Genomic DNA, 15,378 nt, shown 5'->3' on the forward strand with positions numbered 1-15,378 from the left:
TCTTTCAACCGTTAGATCGAACTTAGCTTGTTACACACAAATGAAATGTACCCTCATTTGGGTTTATGTAACCGTACCCAAACGTGTACACCATGTTGGTTCATAAATAGTTAACCGAGGTTAGCCATATGATTACTCTCATATCAACCTTATTCATCTTAACCATAACTAGTTCAAATGACTCAAATGAAACCGGTTAAAGAGTTGTACAATTGCTATATTCTCATAGAATTATATAAGAACAAAATTGAAGAAAAATCGGTTTGATTCACTTGAATCAATTCATGAATATTATAGCCACGGTTTGCAAAGATTGCATTCCTTATTATATAAATGTTTATGTTCATGTTCATGTTCAAAACCGATTCTATAACTTTAACCTTCAAGTATGCAAACGGGTACGCATACTTAAAATACCCGGACTAAGATTGAGTTACGCCAGTACGCAAACAGGTACGCGAACTTTAAATCCCATCAGAAATTCTCGGACATGAATCTGTATGCCAGTACGCAAACGGGTACGCATACTTAGGTTCCCGGATTTCTCAAACCAACAGGTACGCTAACGGGTGCGCTTACTATGGTTTCCGGACATGGATTACACATATGCAAGAGTGCATAACATGATATATCCAATAATGGTTAAGTGTTCTAAACTCTTATTTCAATCATTGAAACTTTCTTAGAGGATGACAATAGCCGTTTTCACACACTATTAGCATCAAAGCAATTTTCAAGTTATTGAAATAATCATAACAAAACATTCCAAAACAACACTAGATGATTGTATCACACAAACCATGTAAGATGTTACTCGGAAATTTCCACATGATATAAGATGAACTTGGTCGAAGCGAAAACTTGCCAACACATATTTCGAGAAATATGTAAGCGAGATAAATTCAGTTCGAAATCTCAAATGCGTATATAGAAAACTATATCGTAATACGACATATGTTTCAATAAGGAGATAGAGTAGGAATAGACTTTCCAAGAGATAGATGAGTTTAAGTCTCCACATAACTTTTGTGATGTAGTTCCACAAGCTCCCCTTAGTAGTTCTTCGTCTTCAAATGATGAACGTCGTGAAGTCTAAGCTCAACTACACAATATATGTCCTAGTCCGAGACATCTATAAATAAGCTAGAAATCAAGACTTCTGGTTTTGATCACTAACATTGACAAACATGCTTGAGATAGCAACACATGCGAGTTCGATCGAGCAGTGCTCTAACAAGCTATACAATTTTTGTCTCAATTGGAGATAAAATAGAAATAGACTTCTGGGTGATAGATGAGTTTAAGTTTCCACATATATTTTGTTGATGAAGTTCCACAAGCTCCCCTTAGTAGTTCTTTGTCTTCAATTGATGAACTCCGTGAAGTCTAATGCTCAACTAAACATTTTATCCTGATCCGAGACATAGCTATAAGTAGACTAGAAATCAAGACTTATAGTTTTGGCAACTAAACTTGACAACAAGCTTGAGATAGCAACGCTTGCGAGTTCGACCGAGCAGTTCTCTAACAGTTGCACATATAAAGAGAAGCTTTTCTCTTGTTTTCTCCACCTTCTCTTGTTCGAGAACCCTGTAAAAGAAAACTCAAGAGTTTGCAAACTCTTAATCTCCAAAAACTCATTTCTCAATCATTTTGAGTGTTCGTGGTACCATTGGATTCACAAAAAAAAAAAAACTTCACAACGGGTTAGTCTCTGTTTCTTCATCTCTTCCGGTACCGGAGCTTCACCATTAACAGCAGTTCGTGTACCCGGTAAGTTATTCATCTTCATTTTAGGCTTTCCTTCAAGTTAAATGGCATCTAAGAAGAGATTAAGTCGTGGTGAGAGTTCAGGTGCTCAAAATCATGATGATACTTACTTTGAACCAAGTATGCAAACTAGTTTCGTGAATAGAGCAGTTGTCGACCTTTATAAGGAATATATCAAAACCCCTATTATAGAGAGATATTATGATGCATCAAAACTTAGGGTAGAACATCGACCTAAATTTTTCAAAAATCATGTGTGCAGCATAATTCATCAACCTATGGGAACTGCTAATATAGAGATGACAATTCAGTTTTATGCAAATTTGCATGATCCGGATGTATTTAACTGCACCTTCAAAACCATAGTCAAAAATGAAATCATTCATGTGAATCATGAAATCATTGCTAGTCTCTTGAATTTTTCTCGGGTTGGTAAATTCTAAGTTCCTCAGCCTGAAAACTAGAGACCTTCTCCGAATGATATTGGAAACTTCCTTATTCCAAAGGATGTAACTAGAAGGATAATGATTAAGATTTTTGATTGTGATTGTAGTAAATAGGATTCGTTTCAGACTTGTGAAGGAAATGGAATTTTAGATTTAATAAAATTATATATACAAAAATATTAACAATGGGTGCGAGAGGTAACCAAGACACTAGATTCCACTATTATGCAAAATTGAATGATAAATATTTCAAAACTCTATTCAATTCTTAAGTCCTCTTTTATCTTTAATTCACTATCAATCATACAGATTCTCAAACATTATTTGTAAACCTTAAGCATAGATTATCAAGAGATTAAAACAAGCATAACCTATCAAACTGAATAACAAATAATTAAGACAATCATTCAAATAATTTAAAACTCTGCAAAAGCAACGATTAGGTGAATTATATAATTAAATGAAATAGTTACCCATTTATGTTGCGTGAATAGCTTCCTCCATTTCCTTGGTTACGAGGGAATTAGCTCATCATAGTAAAAATGCTCTCAAAATAATTTATTATGGCTCAAAAATGGTTTACAAATGATGAGAATGAGAGAAATATAATTCTAAACTCTCCTCCCACTTCTCTGCCAAAACTCTCCACCCCAGAAGACTATTTATACTCCACAACGTACAAATCTTCAATTCATTATTCTCCACTGCCATTACATGGGATTTATTTCCTTATTCTTTCTCTTCATGCGTTAACTATCTTGTAAACTTCCCAAACTCTGTTGATATGATAAATATATGCATCCTAGGAGAATATCATCTCTTAACTGCACTTAAGTTCCATATAAAACTCACCAGGAACCCAACCATAAACCCGGAGATATTTCTTCCCTCTTTTATAAAAATCGTGAATATATCTTTCCTTCTTCGGAATTATGCACCTTACCAATCCTGTCACGCCGCTATAACTTCATCCAAATCCATTTGCACGAATAAATCACACAAAATCTTACCAAAAATCATCACAGAATCTTTGTGTATATCTCCAACAATATCTTCCACAATAACTCCAACAGAATCTCCTTCAAACTTCGATCGAAAATTACACAGTTGTTGTTCTTCATTTTCCCGCCAAAAAAATAAATTTGAATTTGAGAAGAAAGACACCCCTTATCCATTGGTAGCCCCTTATCCGTTGTAGGAGTCCGAATAACACATGTCCTTTGAGGTGTCTTAAGTAATTTTTCTGGGGTGTTTCCAACATTTTTTCTGGGTTCCTCCAGCGCATTTCTGGGGTGTTTTTAGTACTCTATCCTGGGGTGTAAAACACCACTTTTCGATCCAATTTCGCCGCAAGAGCTTATTTTTCCAAAAAACATCTACAAAAATATAAAATAACACAATAAGTATTTAATCGAGTCTAACAATACAGAACATTGAGAACAAAATAAACACATAAATGCGTCTATCAATGGTAAGATTGATGTTCATAATGCTGAGTTGTTCCTTAAGGCTGCTGGAAAATTGATTGTGGAAAATTTGATGCTTAGTACAATTGACAAGAAGCTATGGCCCAGATCTCTTACTGAACTGGTTTACTATATTGTACAAGAGAGAGATATCGATTTATGTAGACTTATTATTCGTCAGATGATAAGCGTGAGACAGACCTCGAAGAAGACTCCAGGCTTTTCTTGTCTTATTTCAAGGATTTGCAGTCAGTACAAGATTGTTTCTTTTGGAACCAACCTTGGAGGACCAAAAATCTTAACCATGAAAAATGAGCAGAACTCTAGTCAGAACTTCAGCACCATCAAATCCTGAAGTGATCCGTCTTCAACAACAGGTTGAATTGTTGGAAGAGCAAATAGACTATGCTTTGCAATCTTTTCCAGAACTGGCTGAACCATTTGATGAAATTGCCAAAGATTTTTATAACAACTTGGAATAACTGTTTTTCTTTTTTGTTATAACTCTCCTTATGATATTTCTGTTGAACTTCTTATGTCGAACTTATTAAAACTGTTATCTTTTAATGGTTGTAATAACTTTAATGGTATTTTATCCTTGAATGATTTTATCTGTCAATTAAATTGCTAAGTGTGTTAAAACCATAATAAGTTTAGTTGAACATGCTCAAAAGTTAAGTCTATTATGTCTTTATACAAATATTGATGAAAATAGAATGAACTTTTGAATATTCCGCAGTATTGACCTTTCCCTGATCCACTTTTATGTGAAAGTAATGTATGGCTCCGTAAGTTTTCTTATGTTGAGCATTTCCGACTAAATTAATATATAATTCTTGTGATTAATGTATTCGATTTTTCTAGATACAAATTCATGTTTCATGTAATTTGTTAACGTCCAAAGAAATCCTTCATTTCTTGTAAAAGTAAGTCTCTCTTGTTTTTCTTTCAGGAATGACATTTTATTGGGGAGAGTTCTTAATTGAACTTGTGCTTAAATGCCAAATCTTTGTGGGGAGTTATCTTGTATATTATTAAATCCTTGATGAATACACTAAGTTTCGACTATGTGAAATCATCGAAACAAAGTCAATATGTTCTCTTTTAGTCATGAATTATTTCTTTGAGAATTTCATTATGATCCCGTAATTTTCGTACCTTTGCCAATTTATATTGACAAAAAGGAGGAGAATTATTTGGTAGTTTACACTACATACACATGGTTTACGGATCATTATGTAAGGGGGAGTGGTTTTCATTGTGAGATGGAAGTATTGACTAAGGGGGGTGATACATATCACCGTAGTATTAATGTCAAAGTTGTGATACAATTGGACTTTGATGTTGTGTACTAATACTATGACAATATATAACAATGATTGAGAACATATGTTTTTCATATGTGTTCTTATTGTTATAGCTACGGATCTTCAACAACAATGATGATGAGTTGAACACGTTCAGAATCACTGAAGTACTTGGAGTGGCGAAGAATTCAAGGAATGTTGAAGAACCAAGGAAATCAAGCATGATGGATGAGAAACTACAAAGTTTATTTATTTTGTATTATATATGTATTAATAGTTTTTCCACTAAAATTGACAAGGGGAGATTGTTAGAGCATTACTCGGTCGAACTCGCAAGATATCTCAAGCTTGTTTGACAAGTTTAGTTGATCAAAACTATAACTCTTGATTTCTAGTCTACTTATAGCTATGTCTCGGATTAGGATAGAATGTATAGTTGAGCTTTAGACTTCACGACGCTCATCGATTGAAGACGATGATCTACTGAGGAGAGATTGGAGGAACTTCATCAACCAAAGGTATGTGGAGACTAAAACTTATTTATCACTCAGAAGTCTATTATATCCTATCTCCTAATGAGACAAAAGTCGTATAGCTATATAGACTTTACATTATACACATTTGATATTTTGAGATGAGTTTAACTCGCTTATCTATTTTTCGAAATATGTGTTGGAAGCTTTTTGCTTTAACTACGTTCATCATATTCTTGACAAGTTTAGTTGGAAACAATTTATTTGTTAGAAACTAAATAATAAGTCAAAAGATGATCATGTGAAAATTTCCTTGAAACATTTTACAAGATTTGTGTGAGACAACCATTTGATGTCGACTCGGAAAGTTTCCTATTGATCATTTGATCACTTGAAAATCACTTATAAGCTAATAATAGTTTATGTGAGACAGCTATTATTGTCTTCTAAGGATGTTTCAATGATTGTAATGGGAGTTTAGAACAAAAACCTTTATCTGGATACAACACTGTATGTGTACATAGTATGCATACTGTTTTGGTATGATTCAGGTCCGGGAACCTTGTTTGCATACCTAGTATGCGAATGGTTTTAACTGTTAAAGTCCGAGAAACAAGTTTGCATACCAGTATGTGAATGGTTCTACCTGAGTTAAGGTCCGGGACAACAGTATGCATACCCGTTTGCAAACTGCTGGACAAGACCAAAGTCCGGAAGCTATAGTTTACGTACCTGTTTGCAAACTTAGTGGTTAAAGTTCTAAAATCGGTTAAGTATGTTTTTCATGCTCATGAACAAATACATTTATGAATGAAGGAATGCAATCTTTGCAAGCCGTGGCTTAATGTTCATGAATTGATTCTTACAAATCAATCCGATTTTGATTCAATTGGTTCATATATATTTCTGTGAAATAGTGAGAAATTGAACAACTCTATTTGAAACACAATTAGATTCATTTGATTGTCTTTCGTGATTGATTGATCATCATAGTTGATCTAGAAGTGTTAGATGAATGTGGTTAAGACAAAAGTGTTCATATAGCTAACTTCGGTTAACTGTTATTGAGCCAACTCAATATACACGTTTAGGTACGGTTACCCATATCTAAATGAAAGTATATTTTATTTTTGTGTAACAAGATAAAACCATCTAACAGTGGAGAGATATTGCTTTGGTTTTAAGAAGACTTAGCTTGAATATTAAATCAGGTTTTCATCTAACGGTGAATATTGAATGTTTTGTTAATAAGCTATCTTAGCTTTGATAAAAAGCAAACCCTGATTTGAAAGACTATATAAGGGAGAACTCTAGCAACTGAAAAACCTAATACCAACACTTTCCTGTGTCCTAGTTGCGACTAGAGTCGATTCTCCTTTAACCTAGGTTTTTCCAAAACCATTATAGGTTAACGACTTGAAGACTTCATTTGGGATTAGAGAAGCCAGACTCAACTATTTTCTCTGTAGTTACATGTTCTGATCTTACTTGTTCTATCGTATTGAGTTCTATCTTCTCTAAGATTTGCTTGAGATTTATCTCCGATAGGTAAGATATAAAATGTAATCACAAATCTCTTCGTCTCATTCTTTGTAATTCCACAATAACTTATTCTACTACCATATAGTTAAGTTATTGTGAGGTGATTGATTTTTCCTAGGCTTCTCTTCGGGAGTATAAGACCGGATTATCAATTTGTTCTGTTCACCTTGATTTATCAAAAGACAAAACAAAACTTCATATGTACTTCTGTGGGAGACAGATTTATCTATCAAAATAGACTTATATGTGGGAGACAGATTTGTTTATAAGTCTTCGACTTTGGGTCGTAGCAACTCTTAGTTTTGGGTGAGATCGGAACGCGACTGTACCTTAATCGGTGTGAGACGTAGTTAGGGATCAACTACATTCCAGTCCGAAGTTAACTTGTAGTAGGCTAGTGTCTGCAGCGTCTTAATACAGTGTGGTGTTCAAATATGGACTAAGTCCAAGGGTTTTTATGCATTTGCGGTTTCCTCGTGAACAAAACTTCTGGTGTCTGTGTTATTTCTTTTCCGCATTATATTTGTTTATATAATTGAAATATCACATGTTGCACGTAGTTCAATCAATTGGTAAATCCGACCTTGATCGTTGGATAATAATTGATTGGCATTTGGGCATTGGTCTTTGGTACCGTCCAAGTTATTTCTCATATCAATCGGGCTCATAGATTTCTATCTGTTCGATTACAAATCGTATTGAGAAATTGAGATATAACTCTTTGATAGAGATTTCTTCATAAGCTGGTGCTCTCGAAATTATATTGGAGTTAGTCCATACAGATTGTCGAACGAATTATTGGGTGTGGTTGTTATACCCCCGTTTTTTCATCTTGAGCTAGCGCGGGCGGATCAGATAACCAATAAATATATCCAAAATGCTTTCAGCCGCTCACAAAGAGTAACTATGGTATTCAGACCCACTCATAAAAAAAAAGGAAAAATACTGTAGAAAAACAAGTAGCGAAGATTAAAATGGGTGCGATACTCAATAATTTATAGGAAATAGCCATGTTATCAAAAGAACTGACAGTATGCATTGAAACCTTAATGGGAGAGATGGAAGACAGACAAATATAATAAAAAAAAAAAACAGCCAGACCAACAACGAAACTAAGTTGTGAGAAATATTATGGCATCACGATAGATCTGAGAATATAGTAATGGTTGGAACAACAAACTCAGATTCAGCAAGGAAAAAAAACTTGGCAGTAAGTAAACAAAAATATAAATTAAGAGCTAAGAATTTATTTTGACATTACCTTATGAAAAACAAACCGAATACACTACTGTCAGCAAATAAGAGACTAGTTTACAGCTGCCTCCATCATGGAGGTAGAAATTGATTACTTACTTTACGTTATTACATTATTATACATTGTTACAACTTTAATTTCTTATTATAACTTTCCTTGAACGGATACGATCGACCATCAAAACAGAAGTAGCAAAAGCTTTTCAAGTAGGTGCTTAATTCAATCCCCCCTACTGGCAATATGAAGGGATGGTAAATTAAAAGCCCCTGCAATGTAGAGTTAATGTATCTCCTTACCTACCGAACGAAGTAGGATAAAGCAAAAAAATTGGTGGAAGGCATCTGATTGCGTGAAGGTTATCCAATGGGAAAGTACTTGTCTGGAGATAAACTCGCAGTAGAAACAATAAAACATGAATGAAGTGAAGTTAAACTTCAAACAATCTAGAAATATAAATTCGTGACCAATTTTTCATGTACAGAGAAATGAAGATAGAAAATATAAAGTAATATAAACAATGTCTATACTAGAGAAGCTTGAAATGACGAGGGTACCATATACACCTCAATATTTTCGATATCAATCTACTATAAACATACCTTGTATAATCTTATAATGACAAAAGATGTCAAAAGATTATTTCAAGAATATGTACAATACTTGGTATATAGCGTAAGTTCGAAACTGAACCAATCTATGAGATCGTACCAAGTGTTTGAATAACGTATAATTCTATTACTTTAATTACAACTATAACAATAATTATAATACGGAAAGTAATGGCACACAATGAGATTTTGTTAATGAGGAAAATTACAAGGCAGAATAATCCGGAGACCTAGTTCAGTTTTGAGTACTCTCAGAATTAAGTCGTTATACAAATTGATTACCGCAACTTCGTATAGTTGAGACCAAGTAAACTTGTAATGACCCGACCCTCTACCGATACTGTATCCACTTAACCATCATGGTTATCCGACAATGTAGGGTTTACAACGGGCATCGTTACGGTAATCCAAAACTTCCCATGAGACCACCCATCCCTAGATTATTCCCGCCCGAGCAATCTTAATTGCATAACTTTCTGCAAACTCTGGAGCCAATTAATTCTGAAAGGGCCTCGGTGTTAGGAAAGTAAAAACCATTACTGCCTCCGTTTCAAAAAGACTGTCTTCTATTCCATTTCTGTCAGTTTCAAAATTGTGTCCATCTTTTGTTTATAGTCATACATTGCCAATGAACTCTCTATTATACCCTTAAATTTTTTATTTTCAAAAATTCATTTTTAACAGGACCGATCTAAAAATATTAAATAAAATTGTATAAGTAAGGAAATAAATATATCCTTCACTCCTTTTGAGAGAATATATAATTAGATCCAAAAATTAAATTCCTTATAAAGTTTATACTCCATAAATTCGATATCTTTTAGTTTTTCTTTTATAGTGTCTCGTATTTATAATTATCATAACAATTTTAGGTAGTTTTTGTTACTAGCAATTTTATTAAAATAAAATAGGTAAGTAACTAAGGGTAGTCAAGTAAAATACTATGGTCCCCTTAATATTTTGACAAAGTCAAAGCGGACAGTCTTTTTGAAACTGAGGGAGTATTAATATTCCAATCGGCGAACCCTACCTGCCGAATCGGGGTATTACAACACCCCCACCTTAAATTGGAACTGTTTTCGGCTCCAAAAATATATTCAAGCCCAGGTCTCGGACGAATTCAAACATTATCCACAGAGAATTGATGGATGCTCAATGCCCGATTGCTGGACTTTTATGCATTTCCACATTCTACAAAAGAAGACACATATGGGAAACACTTTTGGAAATGTCTTAGGTGATTTTTGGTAGAGTGGACTGGTTACATTGTAGGAACTAATTCATTCACCATCGTTTTATGTTTTCATTAATTACGTTTATCCAATCAATGAAAGTTTCTTTGCATTTTCACTCAGTATTACAACTAATTTAAAGCTTTGTTATAATGAAAGCACATTACATTGGGTTAAAGAAACTACATTAAATCAAAGCAGATGCATTATATTAAAGATACTACTACACAACCATCATTTAATGACCTCATTCAATTTCAGGGTAGTGGAGCATCTAGGAAGATGAAGGGGTTGAATCTGTTGAGCTCTCTAAGAATGTTGAAATAAGCTTGGACATAGAAAGGTCTGCCGTGAGATACTTCTATAGTGTTATTGGTTCAACTTCATCTACAACTTCACCATCCAATTTATTGTGGTAATTGTGGACTAGTAGACATAGGAATTAGGTGATTTGCTGACTTAAGAAACTAAAATAGTGCGACAATCCTTCAGCCTTACGCATAAACGAGGTCCCCGTTCAAACATTCAAAAGAATTTCTCTCTAAAAAATTGAATGGGCGCGTCTACATTACTATTGATATTATCGTTTGTTTGAATAACATAGGCTCCACAAATATCTAAATACTCTTCTTCAGTGTATTTAAGCCCACAAACTCTGGGAGGTGAAAAACCGGGGGTCTAACAACCATACCCAATATTTCTGTTAGAACACTGCTCGGTCGAACTCGCAAGCGTTGCTATCTCAAGCTTGTTTGTCAATGTTAGTGATCAAAACTATAAGTCTTGATTTCTAGTCTACTTATAGATGTCTCGGAGTAGGATAGATTGTGTAGTTGAGCTTTAGACTTCACGGCGTTCATCATTGAAGACGAAGAACTACAAAGGAGAGCTTGTGGAACTTCATCAACAAAAGGTATGTGGAGACTGAAACTCATCTATCACTTGGAAAGTCTATTTCTACTGTATCTCTTATATTGAGACATAAGTCGTAGTGCTATATAGTTTTCTACTATGCACATTTGATATTTCGAGCTGAGTTTAACTCGCTTACATATTTCTCGAATATGTGTTGGTAAGCTTTCCCTTCAACCAAGTTCATCTTATATTCTTGACGAAAGTCAAAAGATGATCATGTGAAAATTTCCGAGTAACATCATACATGGTTTTTGTGATACAATCATTTGATGTAGACTTGGAATATTTCGTTATGATTATTTCAATAACTTGAAAATTGCTTTGATGCTAATAGTGTGTGAAAATGGCTAATGTCATCCTCTAAGAAAGTTTCAATGATTGAAATAAGAGTTTAGAACACTTAACCGTTATTGGATTATGACATGTTGTGCATTCTTGCATATGTGTAATCCATGTCCGAGAACCATAGTATGCATACCCGTATGCGTACCTGTTGGTTTGATAAATTCGGGAACCTAAGTATGCGTACCCGTATGCGTACTGGTGTAAGGTTCATGTCCGAGTTTTTCTGCTGGGATTGGAAGTATGCGTACCCGTTCGCATACTGGCGAAACCCAAACTCCGTCCGGGTATTTCAAGTATGCGTACCCGTTTGCATACTTGAAGGTTAAAGTTCTAAAATCGGTTGTAACATGAACTAATACATTTATATAATAAGGAATACAATCTTTGCAAACCGTGACTATGATCTTCATGAATTGATTCAAGTGAATCAAACTGATTTTTCTTCAATTGTGTTCTTGTATACTTCTATGAGAATATAATAATTGAACAACTCTTTAACTAGTTTCATTTGAGTCATTTGAACTAGTTATGGTTAAGATGAATAAGGTTGATATGAGAGTGTTCATATGGCTAACTTCGGTTAACTATTGTTGAGCCAACTTGGTGTACACGTTTAGGTACGGTTACTCAAACCTAAATGAAGGTACATTTCATTTGTGTATAACAAGCTAAGTTCGATCTAACGGTTGAAAAATATTAGCTTGGGTTTAATCAGGTTTTCATCTAACGGTGAATATTGAATGCTTTGTTACCAAGGTAACTTAGATTGCAAACCCTGATTTGAAAACTATATAAAGGAGAACTCTAGCAACTGGGAAACCTAATCCCCACACCTCCTGTGTGATACTAGTTGCATAAGCTAGAGTCGATTCTCCTTTAACCTAAGGTTTTTAACGAAACCATGTAGGTTAACGACTTGAAGACTTCATTGGGATTGTGAATCCATACCTAACTATTTTCTCTGTAGTTATGTGTTCTGATCTTGCCCTGTTATATCGTGATTGAGTATCATCTTCTCTAAGATTTGCTCGAGAGTGATCTTTGATAGGCAAGATAAAAAGAAGACATAAACATCTTCGTCTCATCTTGTTTGGTTTCCATACGATTAAGATTATTGTGAGGTGATTGATAATACTAGGTTGTTCTTCGGGAATATAAGTCCGGTTTATCAATTAGTTCATGTGCACCTTGATTTATCAAAAGACAGAACAAAACTCATAGGTATTTCTGTGGGAGACATATTTATCTATTCCAATATATTTTTCTGTGTGAGACATATTTGTTTATCAAGTCTTCGAATTTGGGTCGTATAACAACTCTTAGTTGTGGGTGAGATCAGCTAAGGGAATCAAGTGCGTAGTATCCTGCTGGGATCAGAGACGTAAGGAGCGCAACTGTACCTTGAATCAGTGTGAGATTGATTAGGGTTCAACTACAATCCAGTCTGAAGTTCATTGGTAGTAGGCTAGTGTCTGTAGCGGCTTAATACAGTGTGGTGTTCAAATCTGTACTAGGTCTCGGGGTTTTTCTGTATTTGCGGTTTTCCTCATTAATAAAATTCTGGTGTCTGTGTTATTTCTTTTCTGTATTATATTTTGTCATATAATTAAAATATCACAAGTTGTGCGTTGAGTCGATCACTTGGTAAATCCAACCTTTGGTTGTTGATTGAAATTGATTGATCCTTGAGCATTGGTCTTTGGTACCGTTCAAGTTACTTCTCTTATATTCAATCGGGCTCGCAAATTCCTATTTACTGATTGCACATTGAATTGAGATATAGAGATATAAAACTCTTTGATATACTTTTCTATAGATTGTGACTGACTGTCTAGTTGATTCTCTTGAAAGTATATTGGAGTTTGTCTATTCAGATTTCCAAACGAAATATTGGGTGTGGTTATTATACCCCGCTTTTTCAATTTCGTTTAGGCAATCTGTATGGTCTAACTCCAATATAATTCCAAGAGAATCAACTAGACAGTCAGACTCAATCAAGCAAAATATATCCAAGAGTTATATCTCTGTTTCTCAATGTAATAAGCAAATCAAACAGATAGAAATCCGCGAGCCTGATTATTATGAGAAACAACTTGAACGATACCAAAGACCAATATTCAAGTGTCAATCAAATTCAATCAACAACCAAAGGTCGGATTTACCAATTGATTGAACTATGCACAACCTGTGATATTTCAATTATATAAAAAAACATAATGCGGAAAAAAAATAACACAGACACCAGAAGTTTTGCTAACGAGGAAACCGCAAATGCAGAAAAACCCCGGGACCTAGTCCAGATTTGAACACCACGCTGTATTAAGCCGCTACAGACTCTAGCCTACTACAAGTTAACTTCGGACTGGAATGTAGTTGAGCTCTAACCAATCTCACACTGATTAAGGTGCAGTCGCGTTCCTTACGCCTCTGAATCCCAGAAGGTCTTTACGCACTTGATTCCCTTAGCTGATCTCACCCACAACTAAGAGTTGCTAGGACCCAAAGTCGAAGACTTGATAAACAAATCTGTCTCCCACAAAAAAGTCTAGTTTAATAGATAAATCTGTCTCCCATAGAAATACCTACGAAGTTTGTCCCATCTTTTGATAAATCAAGGTCAACAGGAACCAATTGATAATCAGGTCTTATATTCCCGAAGAACAACTTAGTAATATCAATCACCTCACAATAACTTAACTATATGGTAGTAGAACAAGTTATTGTGGAATCACAAATAATGAGATGAAGAGCTTTGTGACTACTTTTTATATCTTACATATCGGAGATAAATCTCGAGCAAATCTTAGATAAGATAATACTCAATACGACAGAACAAATAAGATCAGAACACGCAACTATAGAGAAAATGGTTGGGTATGGCTTCAGAATCCCAATGAAGTCATTAAGTCGTTAACTTAGAATGATTTTAGGAAAAACCTAGTTTAAAGGAGAATCGACTCTAGTCGCAACTAGTATCACACAGGAGGTATGGGGATTAGGTTTCCCAATTGCTAGAGTTCTCCCTTATATAGTCTTAGCTTGTTACACAAAAATGAAATATACTTTCATTTAGATATGGTTAACCGTACTTAAACGTGTATATTGAGTTGGCTCAATAACAGTTAACCGAAGTTATCCATATGAACACTTTTGTCTTAACTACATTCATCTAACACTTCTATATCAACTATGATGATCAATCAATCATGAAAGATAATCAAATCAATCTAATTGTGTTTCAAATAGAGTTGTTCAATTGTTCACTATTTCACAGAAATATATATGAACCAATTGAATCAAAATCAGACTGATTTGTAAGAATCAATTCATGAACATTAAGCCAGGGTTTGCAAAGATTATAATCCTTAATTCATAAATGTATTTGTTCATGAGGATAAAAACATACTTAACCGATTTTAGAACTTTAACCACTAAGTTTGCAAACAGGTACGTAAACTATAGCTTCCGGACTTTGGTCTTGTCCAGCAGTTTGCAAACGGGTATGCATACTGTTGTCCCGGACCTTAACTCAGGTAGAACCGTTCACATACTGGTATGCAAACTTGTTTCCCGGACTTTAACAGTTAAAACCATATACTAGGTATGCCAACAAGGTTCCCGGATCTGAATCATACCAAAACAGTTTGCATACTAGGTACGCATACCGTGTTGTATCCAGACAAAGGTTTTTGTTCTAAACTCCCATTTCAATCATTGAAACATCCTTAGAATACGACAATGGCTGTATCACACTAACTATTATTAGCTTATAAATGAATTTCAAGTGATCGAATGATCAATACGAAACTTCCCGAGTCGACATCAAATGGTTGTTTCACACAAATCATGTAAAATGTTTCAAGGCAATTTTCACATGATCATCTTTTGACTTATTATTTAGTTTCCAACAAATAAATTGTTTCCAACTAAACTTGTCAAGAATATGATGAACGTAGCTAAAGAAAAAAGCTTCCAACACATATTTCGAGAAATAGATAAGCGAGTTAAACTCAACTCAA

Source organism: Papaver somniferum, chromosome 9 (assembly GCF_003573695.1).
Source record: "Papaver somniferum cultivar HN1 chromosome 9, ASM357369v1, whole genome shotgun sequence".
NCBI lineage: Eukaryota > Viridiplantae > Streptophyta > Magnoliopsida > Ranunculales > Papaveraceae > Papaver > Papaver somniferum.